Below are 14,558 nucleotides of genomic sequence, written 5' to 3'. Positions count from 1 at the left end.
ACAGGCAGGACAGCAGAGGCTAAGCCAACATTTGCCAAACCAGATATCTATGACGGTAAGACCAGTTGGACAGAATACCTGGCACATTTCAACCTGGTGTCAAAGATCAACAGGTGGTCAACTGATGCGAAGGCATTGAGGCTCGCTTCATGTATGACAGGACCCGCTCGTAGTATATTAGGGGACCTAAAGGAAGAACACTTAACTGATTTTGACCTGCTCGTACCAGTACTCACAGCCAAGTTTGAGCCCAAGAACCAGAGTGAGATGTACAGAGCACAGGTTGAGGCGAGGATACGAAAAATCAAAGAACCATTGGTAACCTTAGCACAAGATATCAAGCGGTTAGTCAGATTAGGATACCCGACTGCACCAGCCGAGATCAGGGATAATTTAGGGTATAAATACTTTCGTAATGCATTGAATGATCAAGAGATGGAATGGGCCATATGTCAAGGCAGTGGAGAGAACATTGATGAAGCGCTGAACCTGGCACTTAAATATGAGGCTTTCAAGATGGGACGTAATAAAGGGCGAGTGGAAAAGGTGAATCTCAGACAATGTACCATGGTGGAGGACGAGGAAACCCTTCCTGAGGTAACACAGAGACCAACTTCACCAAGAGAGAATGGAGAACAGATGGAAAACCTACTGAGAAGGGTAGAAGTTATAGAGAAGAAAGGCCAGAGTGGAGGCAAGCAGCAGAAGAATACCCAAAACCAAGGCGACAAGACCTGCTACCTGTGCAAGAAGCCGGGACACAGAGCAGTAGACTGTAGAGGGAACAAAACCTGTTTTAACTGCCAGAGAAAGGGACATTTTGCTAGGGATTGTAGAAGTACTTTTAATCAGGGAGAAGACTTCAGAACACGAGGTCAAGGATACAGTCAAGACCAAGGCTACCATAGTCAAGGTCGAGGATACAGTCAAGGTCAAGGTTACCATAGTCAAGGTCAAGGTTACAGCCAAAGTCAGACTTACCAAGGTCAAGGTCAAAACTACCAAGGTCAAGAACAATCAAATGACAGAAACAGAGAGACAAAGACCTTTCCTTAAAACCAGTAGTGGCTGAGTCAGAGGGTCATGTCTCAGCCGAGGGGAGTGAGGGCGTCAAGGGACCCAACAATATATTTGAAATAACTGGAAAAGGGGCTTGTCAAGATGGGTTGTTTGTATGAGCAAAACTTTATAAGAAATCAGTTGACTGTCTTATAGACACAGGGGCCACAATATCCGTGCTACATAGTCGAGTATATAGGAGTCTGCCAGAGACCATAAGGCCAGTATTGGAAAAAGACTGTGGAAAATTAAGGATGGCAGATGGAGAGCTTGTAACTCCTATGGGGATGGCAACTTTTCCACTGAGGATTGAAGGCGACCTACTGCCATGTAAAATGATAGTGGCGGACATAGAGGTACCAGTAGTATTGGGGTATGACTTCCTGAAGAAGCAGAATAGCGAGATAAAGATTGGCAAAGGAGCCGTCATCTTTAAAGGACGGGAGGTACCCTGTCACCTGGAGAGCCAGAGGTCCAACACAGTATTTCGAATAAGAATGGCAGAGAAAGTGGTGATACCAGCTGCAGCTGAGGCTATAGTTCCTGCAGAGATAGTTGGGGATTTCCCAATCGAGAAGGACGCGATAATAGAGAATGGTAGTAGATTTTTGATAGGCAAAGGAATATTAGTAGGTAGATGTATCTTTGATACTTCGAAAACCATTATCCCGGTACGGGTGATGAACATGACCAATGAATCCCAAGTTATACCTAAAAGGGCAATGACAGCCAGGTGTGAAACCATTCGACCAGAACAGGTAGAGATCTTTAATGATGGGGAGACGTCATTACCAGAGGATAAAATAAGGAATATAAAGCAGCAAAGGGGGGAAGATGAACATGATACCAATGATATTCCTGCTCACGTAGAACCAGTGATGAGAGGCTGTAAGTCAACCCTGAATGAGGAGCAACTGAAAGGTGTTGCTAGACTACTGAAGAGCCACAGTAAGGTGTTTGCGAAGAATAAAGATGACTTAGGCAAGACAGGAATAGTAAAGCACAAGATAAAGACAGGGGATGCGCCACCTATCAAACAAGCTCCAAGAAGAATACCTCTAGCCAAGAGAGCAGATGCTGAAGAAGAGATACAGAGGATGTTGAAAGCCGGCGTGATCACACCATCAAAGTCACCATGGGCTAGTGGAATCGTATTGGTCAAAAAGGCAGATGACTCGTGGCGGTTCTGCGTCGATTATCGGAAGTTAAATGACGTAACCGTAAAGGACTCCTATCCCTTACCACGGATAGACGATTCGTTAGACACACTTAGAGGTTCCAGTTGGTTCTCTGTACTAGACTTACAGAGTGGCTATTGGCAGGTGGAAGTTGATCCTTTAGACCGGGAAAAGACTGCGTTCGTAACTACCAGCGGGTTGTACGAATTTCAATCCATGCCATTTGGACTCTGTAATGCGGCGGCCACGTTTGAACGTCTAATGGAGTGTATACTTCGGAAGGAACAATGACACTCATGTTTGATATATGTTGATGACATCATAATATTTGCGGACACCTTCGAACAACATTTGGAGCGACTTGATACGATACTGGAAAAGATTGAACAAGCTGGCTTGAAAATTTCACCTAGGAAATGTAATTTGTTTCAAAAGGAAGTAAAGTTTCTAGGTCACATGGTCAAGGAGGAAGGAATCTCACCAGATCCTGCAAAGACTGAAATGGTTGATACCTGGCCAAAACCAAAATGTGTCAAGGAAGTACGTAGCTTCCTGGGAACCGTCAGCTATTACCGAAAATTTATCAAGGGATTTGCTTCTATAGCCAAGCCATTTAATAGGCTTACCGAGAAGGAGGTCAAATTTGAATGGACGGAGGAATGTCACCACGCATTTACACAACTAAAGAGGGCACTTGTTACCTCCCCTGTTCTTGTATACCCAAATGCGGAGAAGTCGTACGTGTTAGACACAGATGCTAGTGGATTTGGTATTGGAGGAGTGTTATCACAGATACAGGAAGATGGTGAACATCCTATATGTTATTTCAGCCGTACCTTGTCGAGAACAGAAAGGCAATATTGCGTGACCAGGAGAGAGCTGCTAGCAGTGGTTGACTCGGTCAAACACTTCCATCACTACCTGTATGGGGCAGAGTTCCTGGTACGTACTGACCATGGGCCACTAAATTGGATAAGGAGGTTCAAGAACCCAGAAGGACAATTAGCTAGGTGGCTGGAGGTATTAGACACCTATAACTATCAAATCCAACACAGACCTGGGAGGGTACACGCTAATGCTGATGGATTGTCACGGAGAACCTGTGGGAACTGTAGATTCTGTAAGAAGTTACCTGAGGATGAATCAAATATGGGGGAAGAAGACAAAGATGCGAAACCATATGAGGAAGGGGGAATCAACATAAGGAAAATGAGCGTGGTCCAACCCGTGGATTGGTTTCAAGGTCATACCGCACAAGAGTGGGTGGAAAGACAGAAAACTGACCCAGCTCTTAAGCACATGTGGGAGTGGAAAAGGAGCGGAAAACGTCCAACATGGCAGGAAGTATCCTCAATGGCAAGAGAAGTCAAGTGTTATTGGTCTCAATGGAACCGGATAGAGTTAAGGGAAGGAATACTATATAGAATTTGGGTAACAGAAGGCACAGGAGAGGAAGTTTGGCAGGCTATAGTACCTAAAGTATGGATTCGAGAGGTGATGCAGAGTCTCCACAAGGGAGTTGGAGCAGGACACCTAGGCCTAACCAAGACACTTGCCCGTGTTAGGGACCGATTTTACTGGGCTGGCATAACTCAGATGATACGGCGGTATATTGATAGTTGTACAGAATGTCAAGCTCGTAAACAACCCAGAAGGAGCAGCCGTGGAAAAATGAACCAGTACAGGGTAGGGGCACCAATGGAGAGAATAGCCTTAGATATCATGGTCAACTTCCCGGAATCTCCAAAAGGAAATCGCTACGTATTAGTTGTGACTGACTACTTCACCCGTTGGGCGGAAGCATACCCGTTACCAAACCAAGAGGCCTCCACCGTGGCAAATGTATTGGTAAAGGAGTTTATATCCAGATTTGGAGTCCCACGTCAAATACACTCAGACCAAGGCCGACAGTTTGAATCCAATCTGTTTAGGGAACTATGTCAAAAGCTCGGAATGGAGAAGACCAGAACCACACCTTACCACCCCCAGGGGGATGGCCTAGTCGAACGTCTAAACAGAACTATAGAAGACATGTTGAGTAAAGTTATCAGTAGGGGTCAAAAGGATTGGGAAGAACTACTTCCATTAGTGATGTATGCATATCGATCGTCTGTACAGGAAAGTACTGGGGAAAGTCCAGCCATGATGATGTTAGGACGAGAGGTAGAGCTCCCTGTCGATTTGTTGTATGGGAGACCACCACATGATAGTACCGACCAGCAACCAACTACTACGGCATATGTTGAAGATATGTTGAACCGCATGTGGAAGGTTCACGACCATGCGCGAGACAAGATGAGGGTGACGAGTGACAGACAAAAACAATATTACGACCTCAAGTCCTCAGATAACACATATGTAGAGGGAGATGTAGTATGGGTGTATGAAAACAAACAGTATGGGGGAACCAGAAAACTAGCCAGACCATGGGAGGGACCTTATACTATAACGAAGAAGTTATCGGACGTGGTGTACTGCATAAGAAAGGGACCTCAAGCCAAAACCAGAGTTGTAAACATTAGAAGATTAAAACCCTACCGGGGGGAAACGAAAAGATGGTTTGTGTCAGGATCAGACAGAGTATTGAGACCGTAAACACCATTAGGACCATAGTGCATGATAACCAAAGAGTACGGTTAGGTAAAGATGAATTTCATATATGTTGCAGAGACATAATGTTCCGGTACAAGCAACATGAGTACGCCTGCGAAAATGTCCTGTACCAGTGCGAGGAGTGTGGGAGAAGATTTCATACCCAGCAGAAACTAAATCACCATCGTAGAAATGACCATGGTCCCAGAATCAGATGTACCGAGTGCAGTTATACCACCACTCAGGCGCGGCGCCATCGCATGAGGGACCACATGAGGATCCACCAGCGGGAAAGACAGAATAGACCTAGTCCCCGACCTATTTTAAAGTCAACGGTGCAATTTCCACCACCCGTGAAGACTGAGCACACCCCACCCCAACAGCGCCTTCTACAACAAAGTAACTCCCCGCAAATTTCACCCCTGATGTCAGAGTGGGAGGGATCACCACAGGTTACCCTTGGTGAGGAGGTGGAGCTACACGAGACCCTCGCAGAGGCCATGGGGTGGACCCATTACAACAGTGTGGATCAGGACAGTGAAAGAAAGGAGACCCCAGACAAGAAGGCAAGTGTGGAGAAGACATCCCTGCCATCTGGATTGCCCACCATGCCGGAATCAGCCAGCCTATCAAAGGAGATGACCCCGCCACCCTTGTCGGAAGTAACCTGCGAGAGGAGTAAGTCACCATTACAGCCGAGGATAACCGAGACAACAGCTGCAAGTACGGGAGGAATCACAGAGACCATCACGAGAACGGAGGGCATCCCAACGGAGACTCTGGATAATTTAGCAGAGGATCCGCGTTTCTTCTTCCTGGGAGCGCCTAGCACCATTTTACAGGGGAACACGGCCCAACTAATGAGGAGAACCCGTATGGCCGCCAGGAGGAAGGGACAGCTGAGAAGACATTTCGTCCCGTTGGGATACCTCAGTGTGAGAAGAGAGGAAGTTGCCACCCTACCTGATGGGACAACATACCGGCTTATAGACTACTGGACGCGGGATCCTGAGTGTAAGAGAACGAGAGAGTGTTCCACCCAGACAGAGTGAGGTATGAGTGTAGGTATGTATATGTGTTGAAAGACTAGGACGTGTGTATTTAGTGAGAAAGAGAGAGACGAGGATCAGGAAATATTGAGAATTTTAGGGTTGAAGTAGGAATTGTATATATATAGTTGTTATTAATTAGATGCATGTATCTACAGTATGTAGTGGAATGTAAGAGATTGGGGTGGATGAAAGTTGAGTGTTAAGAGCCTGTGCTACCAGTAGTGTACATATGTAAATATTTATGTAAATAACTTGTATATTCAACTTATTCAATACTTATGTAGAAATAATGTGTTAGTACACTTGTTACATGTATATATTTATAATTGTGCGCTATGATGAAGTGATGATAAGTATTCAGGTACTTATACCTGTATCATTATAGAAGTGAAGATGTTATTACTAGTCAAAGTTAATATTATTTATCTATAGTTCAGCTAAAAGCTTTGTTATTTAAACTGTATGATTTATGTTTGTTCAAATGGATGTTATAATTACCGCATTGTATTTAAATTATAAAGTGTTATGTCCGGGGCGGACATTTAAGTGCGTTGGGGGTATTGTAACGTTCCCCGGTTCACAAAATTGCTAGGTATGTGTGTGAGAAAGATCGTTGTTGGCGTTTAACATATCGTATGGAATCAGAGAGTGTTTGAAGAAAGTTGTCTGCTTGTGGTGAACATGCCGAGTGTTGTACGAGAGGGAAATTATCATCATTCTACTTTGAAGAATAATTGTCAGCGGGAATCTGCGTTATTCCCTTATCTATTAGATCATATTCTATCTATCCATACCTATGTTACCTTTATAATTCGCCATTTATCGGCACGGTTCATAGTTTTCTGTAGTTTATCTCGATGTAGATTGTTGTCAACATGCTGTTCTCCGGTGCGTTGCTTGTGCGCATGTCTGCGGCCGGAAGTCGTCATTTATATGATTAACCAATCAAATAATTGTCCCGACACGTGAATTTATTCGCGGGACACTATCCCGATTTCGGGACTTCTAGACTAAAAACATCAGTCACGTCTCAGCAGCCAGAGAGATCGGTAGGTTTATTTAAGGTTCAGAACCGCTAACCAGGTTCGAGCGTGACTCACTCTCTATTTTTCCTAGGGAACAATTCCTATCGTCTGTCATGTAAGGTAGAACTATATTTAACAGGGATTCCCCTGACTTTACGTCATTACATTATCTAGGTAAATTTTACGCACGTCTGTTTACGTTTACTATCGTAGTGACTTAGTGACTTAACAAGTGTAAAGCGGTATTATTGGATGTGTTACATAAGTGAATTCAAGTTCATACTGAAATATATTTAATCTGAGTAATGTGACATATCTATAGAAGTGAGTTTGGGAGACTATTCATTGAGTGAACGATAATTCATTGTATCCATTTATTACTATCATTCACGTTGGTCTGTGGTGTTTACAGTCAGCATATAATTATCTGTATGTTAATAAATACTTTATTGAACTGTTTATTCTGGCCTTTGTTGTAACTGTCACTGAGTGGTGCAATAATATATGAATCGGTAAGAGCCTTGACTACCAGAGGCAGAAGATTAACTCCGCTAACCAGGAGTTGAATTCTGGTACCAAGAGTTGTGGTCCGTTAACCAGGACCTTTTGAATACCCTTGTTTATTGAAAGGAGTTGAAGTCTATCAGACCGGTAGACCCGACCACGTTACATTATCATAGTCTCCCATACCACCACCCACACTCCGGGGTCATCATCTCATAGTCTCCCATACCACCACCCACACTCCGAAGTCATCATCTCATAGTCTCCCATACCACCACCCACACTCCGGAGTCATCATCTCATAGTCTCCAATACCACCACCCACACTCCGGAGTCATCATATCATAGTCTCCCATACCACCACCCACACTCCGGAGTCATCATCTCATAGTCTCCCATACCACCACCCACACTCCGGGGTCATCATCTCATAGTCTCCCATACCACCACCCACAGTACGGGGTCATCATCTCATAGTCTCCCATACCGCCACCCACACTACGGAGTCAACATCTCATAGTCTCCCATACCACCACCCACACTCCGGAGTCAACATATCATAGTCTCCCATACCACCACCCACACTCCGGAGTCATCATCATATAGTCTCCCATACCACCACCCACACTCTGGGGTCATCATCTCATAGTCTCCCATCCCACCACCCACACTCCGGGGTCAACATATCATATTCTCCCATACCACCACCCACACTCCGGAGTCAACATATCATAGTCTCCCATACCACCACCCACACTCCGGGGTCATCATCTCATAGTCTCCCATACCACCACCCACACTCCGAAGTCATCATCTCATAGTCTCCCATACCACCACCCACACTCCGGGGTCATCATCTCATAGTCTCCCATACCACCACCCACACTCCGGAGTCATCATCTCATAGTCTCCCATACCACCACCACACTCCGGGGTCATCATCTCATAGTCTACCATACCACCACCCACACTCCGGGGTCAACATAACATAGTCTCCCATACCACCACCCACACTCCGGAGTCATCATCTCATAGTCTCCCATACCACCACCCACACTCCGGAGTCAACATATCATAGTCTCCCATACCACCACCCACACTCCGGAGTCATCATCTCATAGTCTACCATACCACCACCCACACTCCGGGGTCAACATAACATAGTCTCCCATACCGCCACCCACACTCCGGAGTCATCATCTCATAGTCTCCAATACCACCACCCACACTCCGGGGTCAACATAACATAGTCTCCCATACCACCACCCACACTCCCGAGTCATCATCTCCTAGTCTCCCATACCACCACCCACACTCCGGAGTCAACATATCATAGTCTCCCATACCACCACCCACACTCCGGAGTCATCATCTCATAGTCTACCATACCACCACCCACACTCCGGGGTCAACATATCATAGTCTCCCATACCACCACCCACACTCCGGGGTCAACATATCATAGTCTCCCATACCACCACCCACACTCCCGAGTCATCATTTCATAGTCTCCCATACCGCCACCCACACTCCGGAGTCATCATCTCATAGTCTACCATACCACCACCCACACTCCGGGGTCATCATCTCATAGTCTATCATACCACCACCCACACTCCGGAGTCATGATCTCATAGTCTCCCATACCACCACCCACACTCCGGGGTCTACATCTCATAGTCTCCTATACCGCCACCCATACTCCGGGGTTATCATCTCATAGTCTCCCATACCACCACCCACAGTACGGGGTCATCATCTCATAGTCTCCCATACCGCCACCCACACTACGGAGTCAACATCTCATAGTCTCCCATACCACCACCCACACTCCGGGGTCAACATATCATAGTCTCCCATACCACCACCCACACTCCGGAGTCAACATATCATAGTCTCCCATACCACCACCCACACTCCGGGGTCATCATCTCATAGTCTCCCATACCACCACCCACACTCCGAAGTCATCATCTCATAGTCTCTCATACCACCACCCACACTCCGGAGTCATCATCTCATAGTCTCTCATACCACCACCCACACTCCGGAGTCATCATCTCATAGTCTCCCATACCACCACCCACACTCCGGAGTCATCATCTCATAGTCTCCCATACCACCACCCACACTCCGGAGTCATCATCTCATAGTCTCCCATACCACCACCCACACTCCGGGGTCATCATCTCATAGTCTCTCATACCACCACCCACACTCCGGAGTCAACATCTCATAGTCTCCCATACCACCACCCACACTCCGGAGTCATCATCTCATAGTCTCCCATACCACCACCCACACTCCGGGGTCATCATCTCATAGTCTCTCATACCACCACCCACACTCCGGAGTCAACATCTCATAGTCTCCCATACCACCACCCACACTCGGGGGTCAACATATCATAGTCTCCCATACCGCCACCCACACTACGGAGTCAACATATCATAGTCTCCCATACCACCACCCACACTTCGGGGTCATCATCTCATAGTCTCCCATACCACCACCCACACTCCGGAGTCATCATCTCATAGTCTCCCATACCACCACCCATACTCCGGAGTCATCATCTCATAGTCTCCCATACCACCACCCACACTCCGGAGTCATCATATCATAGTCTCCCATACCACCACCCACACTCCGGAGTCATCATCTCATAGTCTCCCATACCACCACCCACACTCCGGGGTCATCATCTCATAGTCTCCCATACCACCACCCACACTCCGGAGTCATCATATCATAGTCTCCCATACCACCACCACACTCCGGGGTCATCATCTCATAGTCTCTCATACCACCACCCACACTCCGGAGTCATCATCTCATAGTCTCTCATACCACCACCCACACTCCGGAGTCATCATCTCATAGTCTCCCATACCACCACCCACACTCCGGAGTCATCATCTCATAGTCTCCCATACCACGACCCACACTCCGGAGTCATCATCTCATAGTCTCCCATACCACCACCCACACTCCGGGGTCATCATCTCGTAGTCTCTCATACCACCACCCACACTCCGGAGTCCACATTTCATAGTCTCCCATACCACCACCCACACTCCGGGGTCAACATATCATAGTCTCCCATACCGCCACCCACACTACGGAGTCAACATATCATAGTCTCCCATACCACCACCCACACTCCGGAGTCATCATCTCATAGTCTCCAATACCACCACCCACACTCCGGGGTCATCATCTCATAGTCTCCCATACCACCACCCACACTCCGGAGTCATCATCTCATAGTCTCCCATACCACCACCCACACTCCGGAGTCATCATCTCATAGTCTCCCATACCACCACCCACACTCCGGAGTCATCATCTCATAGTCTCCCATACCACCACCCACACTCCGGAGTCATCATCTCATAGTCTCCCATACCACCACCCACACTCCGGAGTCATCATCTCATAGTCTCCCATACCACCACCCACACTCCGGGGTCAACATCTCATAGTCTCCCATACCACCACCCACACTTTGGAGTCATCATCTCATAGTCTCCCATACCACCACCCACACTCTGGAGTCATCATCTCATAGTCTCCCATACCACCACCCCACACTCCGGAGTCATCATATCATAGTCTCCCATACCACCACCACACTCCGGGGTCATCATCTCATAGTCTCTCATACCACCACCCACACTCCGGAGTCATCATCTCATAGTCTCTCATACCACCACCCACACTCCGGAGTCATCATCTCATAGTCTCCCATACCACCACCCACACTCCGGAGTCATCATCTCATAGTCTCCCATACCACCACCCACACTCCGGAGTCATCATCTCATAGTCTCCCATACCACCACCCACACTCCGGGGTCATCATCTCATAGTCTCTCATACCACCACCCACACTCCGGAGTCAACATCTCATAGTCTACCATACCACGACCCACACTCCGGAGTCATCATCTCATAGTCTCCCATACCACCACCCACACTCCGGGGTCATCATCTCATAGTCTCTCATACCACCACCCACACTCCGGAGTCAACATCTCATAGTCTCCCATACCACCACCCACACTCCGGGGTCAACATATCATAGTCTCCCATACCGCCACCCACACTCCGGGGTCATCATCTCATAGTCTCCCATACCACCACCCACACTCCGGAGTCATCATCTCATAGTCTCCCATACCACCACCCACACTCCGGAGTCATCATCTCATAGTCTCCCATACCACCACCCACACTCCGGAGTCATCATCTCATAGTCTCCCATACCACCACCCACACTCCGGAGTCATCATCTCATAGTCTCCCATACCACCACCCACACTCCGGAGTCATCATCTCATAGTCTCCCATACCACCACCCACACTCCGGAGTCATCATCTCATAGTCTCCCATACCACCACCCACACTCCGGGGTCAACATCTCATAGTCTCCCATACCACCACCCACACTTTGGAGTCATCATCTCATAGTCTCCCATACCACCACCCACACTCTGGAGTCATCATCTCATAGTCTCCCATACCACCACCCACACTCCGGAGTCATCATCTCATAGTCTCCCATACCACCACCCACACTCCGGGGTCATCATCTCATAGTCTCCCATACCACCACCCACACTCCGGGGTCATCATCTCATAGTCTCCCATACCACCACCCACACTCCGGGGTCATCATCTCATAGTCTCCCATACCACCACCCACACTCCGGGGTCATCATCTCATAGTCTCCCATACCACCACCCACACTCCGGGGTCAACATATCATAGTCTCCCATACCGCCACCCACACTCCGGAGTCAACATCTCATAGTCTCCCATACCACCACCACACTCCGGGGTCATTATCTCATAGTCTCCCATACCACCACCCACACTCCGGAGTCATCATCTCATAGTCTCCCATACCACCACCCACACTCCGGAGTCATCATCTCATAGTCTCCCATACCACCACCCACACTCCGGAGTCATCATCTCATAGTCTCCCATACCACCACCCACACTCCGGAGTCATCCTCTCATAGTCTCCCATACCACCACCCACACTCCGGGGTCAACATCTCATAGTCTCCCATACCACCACCCACACTCCGGAGTCATCATCTCATAGTCTCCCATACCACCACCCACACTCCGGAGTCATCATCTCATACATAGTCTCCCATACCACCACCACACTCCGGGGTCAACATATCATAGTCTCCCATACCACCACCCACACTCCGGGGTCAACATATCATAGTCTCCCATACCACCACCCACACTCCGGGGTCATCATCTCATAGTCTCCCATACCACCACCCACACTCCGGAGTCATCATCTCGTAGTCTCTCATACCACCACCCACACTCCGGAGTCAACATCTCATAGTCTCCCATACCACCACCCACACTCCGGAGTCATCATCTCATAGTCTCCCATACCACCACCCACACTCCGGGGTCATCATCTCATAGTCTCCCATACCACCACCCACACTCCGGAGTCATCATCTCATAGTCTCCCATACCACCACCCCACACTCCGGGGTCAACATATCATAGTCTCCCATACCGCCACCCACACTACGGAGTCAACATATCATAGTCTCCCATACCACCACCCACACTCCGGAGTCAACATCTCATAGTCTCCCATACCACCACCCACACTCCGGGGTCATCATCTCATAGTCTCCAATACCACCACCCACACTCCGGAGTCATCATCTCATAGTCTCCCATACCACCACCCACACTCCGGGGTCATCATCTCATAGTCTCCCATACCACCACCCACACTCCGGAGTCAACATATCATAGTCTCCCATACCACCACCCACACTCCGGAGTCATCATCTCATAGTCTCCCATACCACCACCCACACTCCGGGGTCAACATATCATAGTCTCCCATACCACCACCCACACTCCGGGGTCATCATCTCATAGTCTCCCATACCACCACCCACACTCCGGAGTCAACATATCATAGTCTCCCATACCACCACCCACACTCCGGAGTCATCATCTCATACATAGTCTCCCATACCACCACCCACACTCCGGGGTCATCATCTCATAGTCTCCCATACCACAACCCACACTCCGGGGTCAACATATCATAGTCTCCCATACCACCACCCACACTCCGGGGTCAACATATCATAGTCTCCCATACCACCACCCACACTCCGGGGTCAACATATCATAGTCTCCCATACCACCACCACACTCCGGGGTCATCATCTCATAGTCTCCCATACCACCACCCACACTCCGGGGTCATCATCTCATAGTCTCCCATACCACCACCCACACTCCGGAGTCATCATCTCATAGTCTCCCATACCACCACCCACACTCCGGGGTCATCATCTCATAGTCTCCCATACCACCACCCACACTCCGGGGTCAACATATCATAGTCTCCCATACCACCACCCACACTCCGGGGTCAACATATCATAGTCTCCAATACCACCACCCACACTCCGGAGTCATCATCTCATAGTCTCCCATACCAGCACCCACACTCCGGAGTCTACATATCATAGTCTCCCATACCACCACCCACACTCCGGGGTCATCATCTCATAGTCTCCCATACCACCACCCACTCTCCGGAGTCATCATCTCATAGTCTCCCATACCACCACCCACACTTCGGAGTCATCATCTCATAGTCTCCAATACCACCACCCACACTCCGGGGTCATCATCTCATAGTCTCCCATACCACCACCCACACTCCGGGGTCAACATATCATAGTCTCCCATACCACCACCCACACTCCGGAGTCATCATCTCATAGTCTCCCATACCACCACCCACACTCCGGAGTCATCATCTCATAGTCCCATATATGGACACGACACAAGAAGCAGTTGCCACCATACGCCTTTAACACGTAGTGCCACAGACTATAACATACAGTGGATATGTATTTATAATAAACAATATGGCCGCCAACAACGAGGTATCGCTTGATGGAGATTTACGCAAATATTTTTTTGTATATCTGATTAACGTTGTCATAAAATGTGTTTATTGTTTCTGAGTTTTATTCATTATACTGCAAATATATTCCATGCCGTATCAACAACAAATTCGTAAACAATTGACCAAATATGCCATTCTGTCATCTGTTAGATTGGACC

Source organism: Pecten maximus, chromosome 2 (assembly GCF_902652985.1).
Source record: "Pecten maximus chromosome 2, xPecMax1.1, whole genome shotgun sequence".
NCBI classification, from domain to species: Eukaryota; Metazoa; Mollusca; class Bivalvia; order Pectinida; family Pectinidae; genus Pecten; species Pecten maximus.
Note: the sequence above shows the minus strand (reverse complement) of the source record.